This window comes from Heptranchias perlo, unplaced genomic scaffold (assembly GCF_035084215.1).
Source record: "Heptranchias perlo isolate sHepPer1 unplaced genomic scaffold, sHepPer1.hap1 HAP1_SCAFFOLD_122, whole genome shotgun sequence".
Classification (NCBI taxonomy): domain Eukaryota; kingdom Metazoa; phylum Chordata; class Chondrichthyes; order Hexanchiformes; family Hexanchidae; genus Heptranchias; species Heptranchias perlo.
In genome coordinates, this window is record NW_027138451.1 from 1177619 (window position 1) to 1192560 (window position 14942).

General features: G+C 42.0%; 2 non-coding genes across 2 annotated transcripts; both read left to right on the forward strand.

The window, feature by feature from the left end:
- Positions 1-10903: 10903 nt before the first annotated feature.
- On the forward strand, positions 10904-10992 carry trnar-ucg (transfer RNA arginine (anticodon UCG)). Its single transcript is given in 2 exon segments — positions 10904-10940; positions 10957-10992. It is a non-coding gene; the product is annotated as a tRNA-Arg (tRNA).
- A 3627-nt stretch (positions 10993-14619) lies between these two features.
- On the forward strand, positions 14620-14692 carry trnai-uau (transfer RNA isoleucine (anticodon UAU)). Its single transcript has one exon. It is a non-coding gene; the product is annotated as a tRNA-Ile (tRNA).
- Positions 14693-14942: the final 250 nt, after the last annotated feature.

Sequence of the window (14942 nt, forward strand, 5' to 3'; positions counted from 1 at the left end):
TCGCCAGCGACGGCCACATCCCATGAACGAATTTTAAAAATATGGACATCCTGAGCTGCATTGCCCAAAACTGAACGCAGTATCTCTCGATGGGATCTGACCAAGCCTCTATACAACTGAAGCATAACTTCCTCCCCTTTGTATTCCAGGCCCTTGAGAGAAAGGTCATTCTTCCATTAGTCTTTTTCATTGCTTTTTGTACCTGCCTACTTGCTTTTAATTGTTTGTATACTGTTCAGTTCCTCGTTTTCTCCATTTATACTCTTAAGTTACCTTTCCCAGGTCCAAACTGACTTCACATTGAACTCCGTCTGTTAAAGTTTTGCCCACTCAATTAATCTGTCTCTGTCCCTTTTCAACTTTCTGCTTCCCTCTACACTACTTACTGTTCCTCCTAATTTAGTGCAACCTCCAAACTTAAATATACAACCCTCTATTCTTTCATCCAAGTCATCAATAAATATGTCGAAAAGTTGACTCCCCGGAAGAGATCCCCGGAGAACACAACTTGTCATATTTAGAATATCAGAAAACAAACACTTTATCTCCACAATATATTTCCGACCTCCCAAACAATTCCCAACACAGATCAAAATGCCACTTCCAATTCCATACTCTCTCATTTCTGCGCATAATTTTTGTGTGGAGCTTTAACGAATGCCTTCTGGAAGTTCGTTTACACAACACCTTAAGACACTCCATTGCCTATCTTACAAGTGAACTCCTCAAAAATTAAATAGATCAGGCATTGGATGGACTATGAGTTGAACGACGTAACAGCAAGCATTAAAGACTCTGATAGGAATTGTCCACAGATCATTGTGTAGTCGTAATTTAATGGGGGATGTATCAATAAGGAGACATGGGAAGCATGTAACGAAAGCTTTGTTGTTATAATGGGAGATTTTAATTTTCACATAGACTGGTGTAAGCAAAGATTTAAACATAGAAACATAGAAAATAGGAGCAGGAGTAGGCAATTCGGCCCTTCGAGCCTGCTCCGCCATTTAATATGATTATGGCTCTTCCTCTATCTCAATACCATATTCCCGCTCTCTCCCGAGACTCCTTGATGCCTTTTGTGTCAAGAAATCTATTTGGCTCCTTCTTAAATATATTCAGCGACTTGGCCTCAACAGCCTCCTGTGGTAGAGAATTCCACAGGTTCACCACCCTCTGAGTGAAGAAATTTCTCCTCATCTGAGTCCTAAATGACGTACCCCGTATCTTAAGACTGAGACCCCTCGTTCTGGAACCCCCAGACAGGGGAAACTTCTTCCCTGCATCCAGTCTGTCCAGCCCTGTTAGAATTTTATACGTTTCAATGAGATCCCCTCACATTCTTCTAAACTCAAGTGAATACAGGCCGAGTCGACCCATTCTTTCTTCATACGACAGAACTGCCATCCCAGGAATCAGGCTGGTGAACCTTCGCTGCACTCCCTCTATGACAAGTATATCCTTTCTTAGGGTAACTGTGCACAACACTCCAGGTGTGGTCTCACCAAGGCCCTGTATAACTGCAGTAAGACATCCTTGCTCCTGTACCCAAATCTTCTTGCAATGAAGGCCAACATACCATTTGCCTTCCTAACTGCTTGCTGCACCTGCATGTTTGATTTCAGTGATTGGTGTACAAGGACACCCAGGAGCCTTTGCACATCAACGTTTCCCAATCTATCACCATTTAAATAATACTCTGTCTTTCTGTGCTTCCTTCCGAAGTGGATAACTTCGCATTTATCCACATTAAACTGCATCTACCATGTATTTGCCCACTCACTCAACTTGTCCAAACCGCCTTGAAGCCTCATTGCATCCTCCACACAACTCACGATCCCACCTATTTTTCTGTCGTCAGCAAACTTGGAAATACTACATTTGGTTCCCTCATCCAAATCATTGATACATATTGTGAATAGCTGGGACCTAAGCACTGATCCCTGCGTTACCCGACAAGTCACTGCCTGCCACCCCGTGAACAGCTCGTGCCAAAAATGATCCCTGTGGTACCCCACTAGTCACTGCCTGCCAACCCGTGAATAGCTCGTGCCAAAAAATGATCCCTGCGGTACCCCACTAGTCACTGCTTGCATTCCCGTGAATAGTTCGGGCCAAATAAATGATCCCAGCGGTACCGAAGTTTACGAAGACTGTCCTGAAGTCTGTTAATGTTGTTCTGCTATTGACTTGTCTTCATATTGTAAAAATGCTCAACTTTAGCCCTTACCTGTTCAGTGGGGAATTCTCAGTCAATTTAAATTAGCACTGTTCCATTGGGCCTGACTTACCCTGCAGCAATGGTCAGTTTCAGGATGAAGTAATAAGAGGTTTATTTAAAGACTGCCATTCAATACTGAAGCATTTGATGAAAGAGTGGGTGAACAGTTTGTGCTGCAAAGGAAAACGCCTGGGTGAACATTATCCGAATGATGCACAAACAAAGGCAGACTTATAATTAATGGTTTCACCTGCTAGAATGGCAATTATTGGATAAATAGCGAAACAACAGGCACGATAACAAAGTAAGGCAGATATAATTCGTGCAACAGGAAAATGAGCTTTTTAAGTAAGGAAAATACAAATAATTTTAAGGGATAAACGCATAAATTCACCTTTTCTGAAGTTGCAATTTTAACTTTTATACAATTATGTTATGCAGAATTTATGGATTGTCACGTAGACACAGTTAGAACCACGTACAAAACTGTCGGTGTGCAATAAGGGTTCGGTTCCACAAAGGCCGAAGATACTGAGCTCAGAACTGTAACAAGTTTCCATTCACAGGTTTCTTATAAATATTGCCTTTAAAGAACAGGTTTAAGTGTTATTGCTTGTACTGTATGCTTACTACATACCCGAGAAAGGATATGTTGACCTTGGAACGAAGTTAGCTCATATTGTCCAGAATGTTACCAGGTTTCAGTGGCTTAATTTATGAGACAGTACATACAATAGACTAGTCCTCCCAGAAATATAGAAGATGTTTGATTGAGACTTCTAGGAATTTGAAAGGCATTGAGAGGGTACATAGAGCTAAAATTGTTTCTGCTTCTGAGGAAGGCTCGGAAAAAGGGACATAACCTTGCAATCCGTCCCAGGCCATTGAGGAGAGAAGTTTTGAGGCGCAAAAGTTGGTAGAAGTGTGGAACTCTCTCAGACAGAATGCAGTAGATGCTAATTCTATTCTTAATTTTAAATCTGAGATCCATAGTTTATTGTTAGCCAAGAACCTTGAGGGATATAGGTCCAAGGTAGGTGGATGGAGTTAGGATATACATGAGCCATGATCTCATTGAATGATGGAACAGGCTCGAGAGGCTGAATGGCCTACTCCTATTCCTATGTTCCTGTAAGACAACTGGCTTTCAAAGATTAAAAATTTAATTGAGTTGAGCAGTACATTATGAATAAGAACACTTCATCAACCAGTTAATAGATAATTAGGCAATAATAGATAATGCACAGCCAAAAAAGCATTCGTTAATTGTTAAATTGGATATGATAAACAATACAAAGCGGAATACATTTTCAGTTCACTGCTAATTAGGATATGATAACAAATACACAGAGAAAGGCAGTTACAGTTAATCGTAAAGCTCGATATGAAAACGGGGAAATCAAGTTATTGTTAATTTGGACATGATAATTAAAGAAGGGGAATCAAGTTATTGTAAAATTGGATGTGATAATCAATAGACGGGGAATCAAGTTAATGTTAAACTGGAAATGATAATCAATAGAAGGGAAATCAAGTTTTTGTTCAATTGGAAATGATAATCAACTGAAGGGAAATCAAGTTATTGTTAAATTAGATATGATAATCAATAGAAGGGAAATCAAGTTAATGTTAAATTGGAAATGATAATCAATAGAAGGGAAATCAAGTTATTGTTAAATTGGAAATGATAATCAATAGAAGGGAAATCAATTTAATGTTAAATTGGAAATGATAATCAATAGAAGGGAAATCAAGCTATTGTTAAATTGGAAATGATAATCAATAGAAGGGAAATCAAGTTATTGTTAAATTTGGAAATGATAATCAATAGAAGGGAAATCAATTTAATGTTAAATTGGAAATTATAATCAATAGAAGAGAAATCAAGTTAATGTTAAATTGGATATGATAATCAATGGAAGAGAAATTAAGTTATTGTTAAATTGGATATGATAAGTGATACACAAAGTAACAATATTACATTGAACTGTTGAATTGAAAATGATAACCAATACACAGTGATATAATGAATATGATAATCCACCCCTGTTTTCTTCCTCTTTGGGCTGGAAACCTACTGATAATTGAAGTTCTCTTGTACACCTTTCAGGAACTCCTCACCTTCTTTTCCTTTACACTCTTTGGTTATATTAGACTAATTGAAGTCTGCACATTATCACGACTCTAAAGTTCTTGAACGTTTCTACAATCAGTCTTTAAATTTGCTCCTCTGTCTCCTTCCCACTATTTGCTGGGCTCTAATATCCACTTCGCAGCGTAATAGATCCTCTCTTGTTCCTTAATTCGAACCGAATAGATTCTATCTTTGAACTCTTAAATACGTTTTCCGCACCCTCCCCCCCCCACCCCCGCTTCCCCCGTCTGACCCCTCCTACTTTTGAACTACTCTTAACTCTACTGCTGTTCGTCTCTCCCAGTCCTCTGCGCACCTTACATTCCCTCTCTTCATCCAGGTGCTCCTCTCCCTGTCAAATTAGTTCGAGTGATTCCCATCCACGTGTTCAATTCCAAAGTTGCACCTTTGTGAGGAAAATGTTCCCACTGCTCCTTTACATTTCCGTGACAAAAATATGAATCAATCCTGGTATAAAAATTCAGCTGTTCCATGTGGTTCAGTTTTCCCCAGTGAGGGAGACAGGAGGGAGCGAATCTTTCTGTGAGGAGGTTGAACCCGCCTCCCGGGGTAAGTTGCATTTTCTGCCTCAGCATCTGCTTCCCGCTCGGTAGCTGCTGAAACTTTTCTCTAGATGACAAACTGATTCTAGTTTGGAGCTAATCATTCAGGGTTGAGATTAAACACAGACAAGCACCACAGGAGCGCTTCTCGTTCATGGCTACAATCCATAAACCTGAACTGTTTTAGCAACGAGGGTAAAGAGCTGGATTCTAAATCGAATGGGAACCTAAGCACTGGTTTGACCCGATTTATACGGTTAATGAAGTGAAGTGAGCCTTCTGAATCCACTTTATCCCTTCATTTCTAACAGTGTTTATTTTGAGTGACAGATTGAAACTAATTGAGATTTCAGTTGTCAGTTTTCCGATAACTTGGAAGCTGATGAAGGGAAACAATAAGGAAAGCGACAAAATGACACCAAAACTCGAATTAAAACAATCACCTTGTCTCCAGTTTTAAGGACCATTATTTCTCCCCAGTGTCCTGTCCAATATTTATCCCCACACCAACATCACCAAAACGGATTATCTGGTCATTATCACCTCGCTGCTTTTTTTGGATCGTGCTGTGCGTATATTGACTGTCGCATTTCCCACATTTCAACGGTGACTAAACTTCAAAAAACACTTAATTGACTGAAAAGTGCTTTGGGACGTCCTGCGGAGGTGAAAGGCGCTATTTAATGCAAGTCTTCCTTTCGGTGGAGCCGTGGCCCGGATTGCAGGTTGGAGCCCTGTCGCTTGTTGATTCAGGAAAGCCTTAACCCACCATCCATGCAGGTCCGTGGTGGTGTTAGGGCTAGAATTCAGCGCCCGCAACCCGGGCTCGATTCCCACATGGAAGATTATCCTTTTGAGAACCGAATCAATTTAAAGTAACCAATTAAATTTTGAATAAGTAATAATTTTTGCAGTGTTTGGTGGTTTTCTGTGATGCAATGCCACTGAGAATTGAACTCACAATTCTTCCACAGTTTTACAAAAATGAGCATTTTTATTCTTTATTTATTACATAAGAACATAAGCAAAAGGAGCAGGAGCAGGCCAATCGGCCCCTCGAGCCTGCTCCGCCATTCAATAAGATCATGGCTGATCTGATCCTAACCTCAAATCTAAATTCGTGTCCAATTTCCTGCCCGCTCCCCGTAACCCCTAATTCCCTTTACTTCTAGGAAACTGAATTGAATTGATTTCATGCGGAAATTTTAAACAGTTTATTGCGATCAAACAAAGGAATGTGGAAGCGGAGTAGGCCATTCAGCCCCTCGAGCCTGTTCCGCCATTCAATGAGATCATGGCTGATCTGTATAATTTGTTGCATGCACCCGCCTTGGCTCCATATCCCTTATTAACCTTGGTCAGCAAAAATCTATCGATCTCAGATTTAAAATTATTAATTGAGCTCGCACCTACTACTTCTTGTGGGAGAGAGTTCCACAGTTCTACCGCCCTTTGTTCGAAGACAAAGTCTTTCCTAACTTCTCTCCTGAGCGGCCTGGCTCTGATTTTAAGGTTATGTCACGTTGTCCTAGAATCTCCCAACAGCGAAAAAATGTTTATCTCTATCTACCCTATCAATTCATTTAAAAATCCAAAAATCTCAAACAAATCATCCCTCAACCTTCTATGTTCCAGGGAAAATAAGCCTAGTTTGTGTAATGTCTCCTCATAATTTGACCCGTTTAGCCTTTGTATCAATCTGCTGAATCTGCGCTAAACACACCCCAAGGCCAATGTATCCTTCTGAGGTTCGGGATCCAAAGCAGAACGCAAAACTCCAGATGGGGTCTGACCAAGGCATAGTGCAACTGAATCGTCACTTTTGTACTCGAACCCCCTTGAGATAAAGGTCAATATTAACATTCAATTAGGCTTTTTGATTGCTGTTTTTACCTGTCTACCGACTTTTAATGATTTGTGAACATAGACTCTGAAATCTCTTTGCTCCTCGATAGTCCCGAGCTTCTCCCCATTTAGAAATTAGTCTGATTTATATTTCTTGTGTCCAAAATGGGTGACCTCACACTTGCCCACTTGAACTCCATTTGTCTTAAACTTGTCCACTCACTTAATCTGTCTATGTCCCTTTGCAATTTGCTGCTCCCGTCTACACTACTTACTGTGCCTCATCATTTATCCTCATCTGAAAATATCGATATCCAATCCTGCATTCTTTCCATAGAACCATAGAACAATAAAAAAGAAACAGCACAGATGGGGACCATTCGGCCCATGGTGGGCGCGCCGGCTCGAAGGACAACCAGGTGCCCATTCAAATCCTACCTTCCAGCACCCGGTCCGTAGCCCTGCAGCTTACAGCACTTCAGTTGCAGGTCCAGGTATTTTTAAAAAGAGTTGAGGGTCCCTGCCTCTACCACCAATTCGGGCAGTGAATTCCATACACCCACCACCCTCTGGGGTAAAAAAGTTTTTCCTCATGTCCCCTCTAATCCTTCTGCCAATCAGCTTAAATCGATGTCCTCTAGTTCTTGAACTCTCCGCTCGGAGAAACAGATACTTCCTATCCACTCTAACGGGGCCCCTCATATTATCGTACACCTCAATCAAGTCGCCCCTCAGCCTCCTCTACTCCAAGGAAAGCAACCCCAGTCTATCCAATCTCTCCTCGTAGCTGCAATTTTCATGCCGTGGCAACATACTTGTAAATATTCTCTGCACTCTCTCCAGAGCATTTATGTCCTTCCTGTAATATTGGATAAGATAAATATAACGAGAGAGGCAGAACAAGAGGGACTGGAATGCTTGAAAGTTGATAAGTCACAAGGGCCGGATGGATTGTTTCCGAGGCAATTGTAGGAAGCCAGGGAGGAAGTAGCGGATGCTCTGCGGATCATTTTCCAATCCTCACTAGATACAGTGGAGGTAGCGGAGGACTGGACATTTGCAAACATAGTACCATTGTTTCGAAAGGGTACGAAGGAAAGGCCGAAACATTATAGGCGAATCAATCGTACCTCGGTGGTGGGCAAACTGTTAGAATCAATACTGAGCGATAGGATAAACTCTCATTTGGAAAGGCATGGTTTAATCAAGGATGGTCAGCTTGGATTTGTTCTGGGAAGGTCAAGCCTCACAAATCTGATTGAATTCTTTGAGGAAGTGAGAATGAGGATTGATGAGGGAAGTGCAGTGGATGTTGTCTGCATGGATTTTAGTAAGGCTTTTGACAAGGTCCCACATGGCAGACTGGTCAGAAAGGTAAAGGTCCATGGGATACAGGGAAATGAGGCGAATTGGATCCAAAATTGGCTCAGTAACAGGAAAGAAAGGGTAAAAGTCGATGGATGTCATTGCGAATGGAAATCCGTTTCCAATGGTGTGCCACGGGGCTCAATGTCGGGTCCATTGCTGTTTGTGGTATACATTAATGAATTGGACTTGAATGTCGGGGACAAATTTGCAGACGACAAAAAATTGGCCGTGTCGTTGATAGTGAAGAGGATAGCTGTAGACTCCAAGAAGATATCAATGGGTTGTCGGAGTGGGCGGAAAAGTGGCAAATGGAGTTCAACCCGGAGAAGTGTGAGGTAACGCACTTAGAGAGGGCAAAGAGTAAAATGGAATACGCAGTAAACGGGAATATATTGAGAGGGGCAGAGGAAGTGAGAGACCTTGGAGTGCATGTGCACAGGTCCCTGAAGGTGGCAGTACAGGTAGATAAGGTTGTGAAGAAGTTATACGAAATGCTCTCCGCTATTCGCCGATGTTTTGAATGCAAAATCAGTGATGTAATGAAGGAACTGTATAAAACGCTGGTAAGGCCATCAGCCGCTGACGACTGATATTGAGTGTAGGAAGGGGTCAGTGTTAGTCATTGGGGTTCAGTCACTGACTTCTTCACCGGCCACGCCAGATCCTCGGGATCAATGTCGGACAAACGCAAAACTTCAAATCTGAAATGTTATTCCATTTGCACAGAAACAACGTAATGCAAAGCCATTAAACGAAACGCAGAGCAAAAGAAATGTCAGTTAATTTTGGTATTTTCAAATAAGATGGTGAATCATTACAGACCGCTGTTACTGCGGTCGCATCATTTTCTCGGTCAATTAATGGTTTAGTATCTCAATTATTTCACCGTCTTTGTGGCGCAATCAATCAATTCGTTCGGCTATTAACTGAAAAGTTGGTGGTTTTGAGCCCACCCAGGGCCGTAAACGGAAAATTAATTGACTTGTCCGTCAGATTTACAGTCTGAGACGTTCACCGTTTCAATGTGTCCTTCGGCTGTAATATTGTCCTTATCACAGAGTGTACATTTGAAGTCGTCTGGTGCATTTTTCTGACTGGTTTTGTTCCAGATTATTCAGCTCGTGTAATAAGATTGTAAATACTGATTCGGCAAAACAAGGATCGGAATAGACTGTTTACGATTTCGGTATGAAATCAATTCAAATAAATAAATAAACATTTTAAATTAAAACTATACACGAATCGGGAGTTCCACCATCAGTATCATCGAATCTTTGAAATTCACACTCTGAGCAGGGCTTTAATAATTGTTTTTAGACTATGATTAGTTATCTTTAATATTATTGGCTTCTCAGCTCTTTTGTAAAAAGTATTTTTTAACGTGGAATTGAACCCAGTTCACAGCAGAGAAAACATTGTGTCATAACTGGACCACCTGTCCAAATTACCGCCCAATGATTCCTGCGTGCGCAGGTGGACAGGATTCCGATATGGGACCTGGCACATGGGGCCACCGAAAGAAAGAATGTTTTTTGATAGCGCCCTTCAGACCCCAGGACGTCCCAAAGCGCTTTACTGACAATGAAGCACTTTTGGTAGTGTAGTCACTGCTGACATGTCGGAAACGAGGCAGTCAATTTTCGCACAGCAAGATCCCAAGCACAGTGATGTGACAATGACCAGATAATGTATTGTAATGACGCGAGTGGAGAGATGAATATTGAACGGGGTAGCAGGGAGAATTAATTGTCGTTAAAGGTGAAGACAAAGTGATTGTATCAATTGGAGTTTTGACCTTTGTAATGTTTTTCTTTCCTTATTTTTATCTTCTTCAGATTCAAACTGATCAGAAAACTGACAACTGAACTCTCAATGGATTTTCGATCAAACTGTCACTCAAAATGAACAATGTTATAAATAAAGAAATAAACCGGATTGAGACGGTTCACTTCACTTCACTGAAACGTCTAATTCCGGTTAGTCCGGCGCGGCGGAGTCACAGCAGCTCATCGCTGATCTGCACCTCAACTCCATTCAGCGAAATAGAAACTGGAAATCTCATGTATTGAGACGAGTTTACTAATTTCCTGCAAAATGAAGATCATGAAACCAGCAAAACATTCCCTGCCCTGATTAAACACACAGCAAGGGGATGTGTCGAATATATAGCAAGAAACCCGCGATTTGATTATTGCACTGATAGAATACCGTGCTCAATATTAACATTAACACTGAGCGCCAGGTCTGGATCTGACCCGTTAACCCCGTGGTGCGGGACCCCGTCCGCGTTTATATATACCAAAAAAAAAGAAAATCAGAAAATAATGATCACTCCCAGCAGAATTGGGGATTGTTCGTATTTTACAGGACAGGATGAGGCCACTCGGCCCGTCGGGCTTGGATAGTAAATTCTGTTCACATTCTCCGCTCGGAGTTGTTCTCCGTGTACATTTTTAGTTTACCGATTTGTCATTTATTTTATTTCCCCTCTCTCTATTTTTCAGGCTGAGTGCGAAAGAGATTCGCTTTGGAGGCTGAACACTTTGATCAAAGATTTGAACATTGTTTATTCTGATTGTAGGTTTCTCGGAGACCCAGCGGATTTCGGTTGTCAGTTTCCTGATTAGTCAGAAACAGCAAAGCCAACTTGCGACAAGAAAGAAAACAATGAATGAACAACATCACCAAAATGAAAGTGAGAGAAAGATGCAAGCAGAGTCTTAACCACCATAGTCCCTGGTTTAACATCTTTTGCAGAAACATTAGAGCAGCGTCCGCGTGGCCTAATGGATAAGGCGTCTGACTTCGGTATTAATCACGATGATATCAGAAGATTGCAGGTTCGAGTCCTGCCGCGGTCGTTTTTGCATTTGTTCCAACGTGCGCCGTCACTGTTTGACGCCCGACCGTTTCTGACAGTAACTGAACGAATGGAACGGAAATACGTAAATTCCTTTGCTGACAGAAGTGGACCCGACATTTTCAACATTGTCGATCTGGGTGCAGGGGCAGGAAATAGTGTAAAAGTGACTTTATTTCTACTGTTTGGATTCAGAAATGGTCGGCCGATCCATTGTTTCTGTACGGATGGGTCCGAATCCCATCCGCGTCGTTATTGTATTGGACTTTTGAGGCGGCCCAACGTAAGTTTTCAACAATCAAAATGGGCTTGAATGTTATTATTATCAATCCGACACCGGTGTTTTAAGTCTGTGTCCCTGGATTGTTTCTATTTTGTTGAAATGGAGAGGAATGATTGGAATTTTTCACCTCATCTCATGGGGTAAAGTTCGAGTAGAGAGGAAGGATCGGAGATAGATTGTTCTGTCCTTCCTTTCTGCCTCTGTGGTTTGCAGCGAATGAAAGATTAGCGGGAACAGCAAATGATATGGAAGGTGGAACACAAAGGGTTAACTTTATCAATCAAGAAGAAATCTAATTTCAAAACTTTTCAACAATCTTAAATCAGCCCAGTTATTAGATTTGTACCAAGTCTGTAGATATTTATCTTTTCTCTGTCTCTGTCCTCTGCAAACTTTGAAATTCTGCCCCGTCCATCCAAGTCCATGTTGTACACTATCTATTTCAAGCCGACGCTATCAGGCCTTCTTTACCGAAATCGTTTTCAATGTACGACTTGCGTTATCAAGTGAGACCTTGCAGAATGTCTGAGGTCAGAAACTGCATTATTGTCTGTATGTGCAACGGAAAAAGGTGCTTCCTGATTTCACCAGTGAAAATCCGAGCTCTAATTTTATGCCCCGCCCCACCCCCACCACCAGAGGAAATAGCTTCTCTGTATCTACTCTTCCGAATCGTTTTATCATTTAAATACCTCAATCAGATCAACCATTCAAACTGAAGGCAACAGAATCCGAGTTAATGCAACCTGTCTTCATAATTTAAACCTTTAAGACCAGGTATGATTCTGGTAATCTGCGCTGCACCCCCTCCAAGGCCGATATATCCTTCCTGAGGGGCGGTGCCCAGAACTGAACGCAGTTCTACTGATGTACTGAAGCACAACTCCCTCCTCTTTGTATTCCAGTCCCCTTAAAATAAAGGTCAACATCCCTTTGACCTTTTTGATGACCTTTTTTATTGTCCAGTAGTTTTTAGTGATTTGTGTACATGGACACAAAAATCCCTTTGCTCCTACACTGTTCCTAATCTCTCGACATTTAGAACATTTTCCGATTGATTGGATCCAAAGTGAATTACCTCACACTTACCCACATTGAACTCCATTTAACACAGTTTTACGAGTCATTTAATCTGTCTCTGTCCCTTTGTAACTTTCTGATCCAATCCACACAGGCAACTGTGCCTCCGATCTTACTGTCATCTGCAAACTTGGATATAAAACTCTCTATTCCTTCATCCAAGTCACTGAGAAATATTGGGAGCACAATCCGGTTCCTTGATATTTTGAGGAATCCTTGAAATCCCATGGTGTTTCCCCACAGAGGTTTCAGTGAGCGCTGCAGTAAATCTCGTCCAGGTGACTTTATTGAAAACCCTCATTTTTTGCTTTTCAATCAGAATTGTCTTTGCATCCCGTGCTGGTGAGTCAAGGATTAGTGTTCCAAGAATCAGGAATATGATCTGGAACCAGATCTTGCCGACTGCGCTGCTGGAGAAATATGAGTTCGATTTTTATTTTTGATCCGCTTGATCAGATTGAATTTGACCCAGAAACAGGAAGCGGATTTGGTGAAACTGATCCGAGGGGGAAGCGCGAAGGTGGTTGAAGCGATGAGCTGCACAGTGATTGGATCCAGCCCGTGTGGCTCGGGATCCCGGTCTGGTCTCGGTCGCCGACACTGTTTTCTCCCTGATCGGTTTCCCTCTGCTTTCACCAATTGCCCCAGGGACCATTGTTTATATCTGGATTCAGCACCAGGCAGAGAGATAGAAACAACTGTCTGGTGTTTATTGACCTGATCGAGAGGTTAATATCACCGGCGGCTGATTCACTGAGATCTCCAAGCCTGTGCTCTGCCGCCATTTGCATTGGTTCCCTGTTCGACGCTTGTTCTCGCCGCGTTAAAGAGACAGATTTTCGCTTTCACCAGTTTGTTTTAATACTGGACCGGTCTCATTTTCTGTGTGGATAACTGGGATAAGTGGACGGAGCAGGGACAGAGAAGGCTGTTGGAACCCGGAGCGGAACAAGGTCTCACTGTTGTCGGACCAGAATTATTTCATTATCATTCTAATCCTGCAATTGCTGGGACCTCGAGCCACAATGATGAATTCACAGCGTGCGCCATTATCGATAGGTAAATGTTGCAGAAAGTGAGATACGGGAATTTGTGATTTGCCCAATAATTTCTGGAACATTTCCGCCGCTCCTCCGAAAGGCTCGGTTAAACGATAAAAGTTGTTTTCGTCGCTCAGCCCACGGTTGCCGTCAACGGCGATCGCCAATTCGCTGTATTTACGCAATTATTCGCGCCGCAGCCAATTAAGATTGGACAATAACGGCAAATAAAGTATGAGGCATCAAGAAGTGACTGAGAAAAGTCACATACTTCAGCCTCTCAGCTTCTCTCCTGCCATCTCACTCTCAGGCTCAGTCTTTTGTTCCTTTTCAGTCGAGTTTATTTCTGCTCCCTCCCATCTTCCTTCCTTCTATCCATCACTGCCATCTTTCTTGGAAAAATACGTTGCTGCCGTCTGCAGCTCTGAAAAAAATCTGAGACGCCAATTGGTGATTTTTCACTTAAAATGGAAGCGGAGTGGGACTTAACTGGGATTCGATCTCCGGACTTCTCATTTATCAATCAGTGAAAACCTCAAAGTGAAAATAAGACCCGAAGTTCAACGAAACGCTGGCAATTGACCATGCAGCCATGTAAAACTTCGCAGCCACCCACAGCCGATCAGCCATCCTTTCAGACGGTACCTGTTCATTCAATCTCGCTTTCTATTCCGATGTACAGCATCATCGAGTTGTACACTAATTATTTCAAGTAAACAATATCAACATCTCTTCACAAAATTTTGAATGTCCAATTTGTCTTATCCATTAAGACTTACTAAAATTAAAATGATCTGAAGCAAAATTGCCGTTTGTGTGAGAATAGGTACACCGGGTAGACTAGCGCTAATACACATTTCCTAATGTAAAACAAACTATTGTGCAGTAGTTGTCGGAGGTCACCCACAGGAGGAGGTCAGGGCCGGGTGTATCACACACAGTACTCACCAACATTTCGTGGGAAGAGATCAGAAATGCAATAGGGTAAGATCAGATAGTGTGGATAGAGTGTGGGATTAAAACAGGATGAATAGGACAAGATATAAGATGTACTGACAGGGGATAAGGAAGAGAAGGTCATGACTGATATCCATGGTTTCTCAGGCTGAGACCGTTGAACAAAAGATCGATGTTATTGCGCAGACGCTCTGAAGGAGAAGGCTCCACAAAGTCGCATGACAAAGGTATCAATACCATAACGTTGGGAAAGATTTGTACAAATGTGGGCGCCGTGGCTCAGTGGTTAAAGCACCTGTCTTATAAACAGGGGATCCTGCGTTCAAATCCCAGCGGTGCCTTCAAGTTCATGTTGTTTGTTTCTTTGCTTCCATTTTTCCACCCGTTGTGCTCCAGAGCGCAGCGAGATCAATGTTTCCTCTTCCTCATTGGCAGCCTCCAGAAGCCCTTCGTTTTTGCTTCCCAGCCTCTCTGTGTTGACTGCCGATTTAAATTAGTTCCAGAGATTCCCATCCACGGGTTTCCAATTGCATCGAATCATCTCCGTGAGGTTAAAGTGTCCCCTGCTCCTTTATATTTCCATTAAATAAT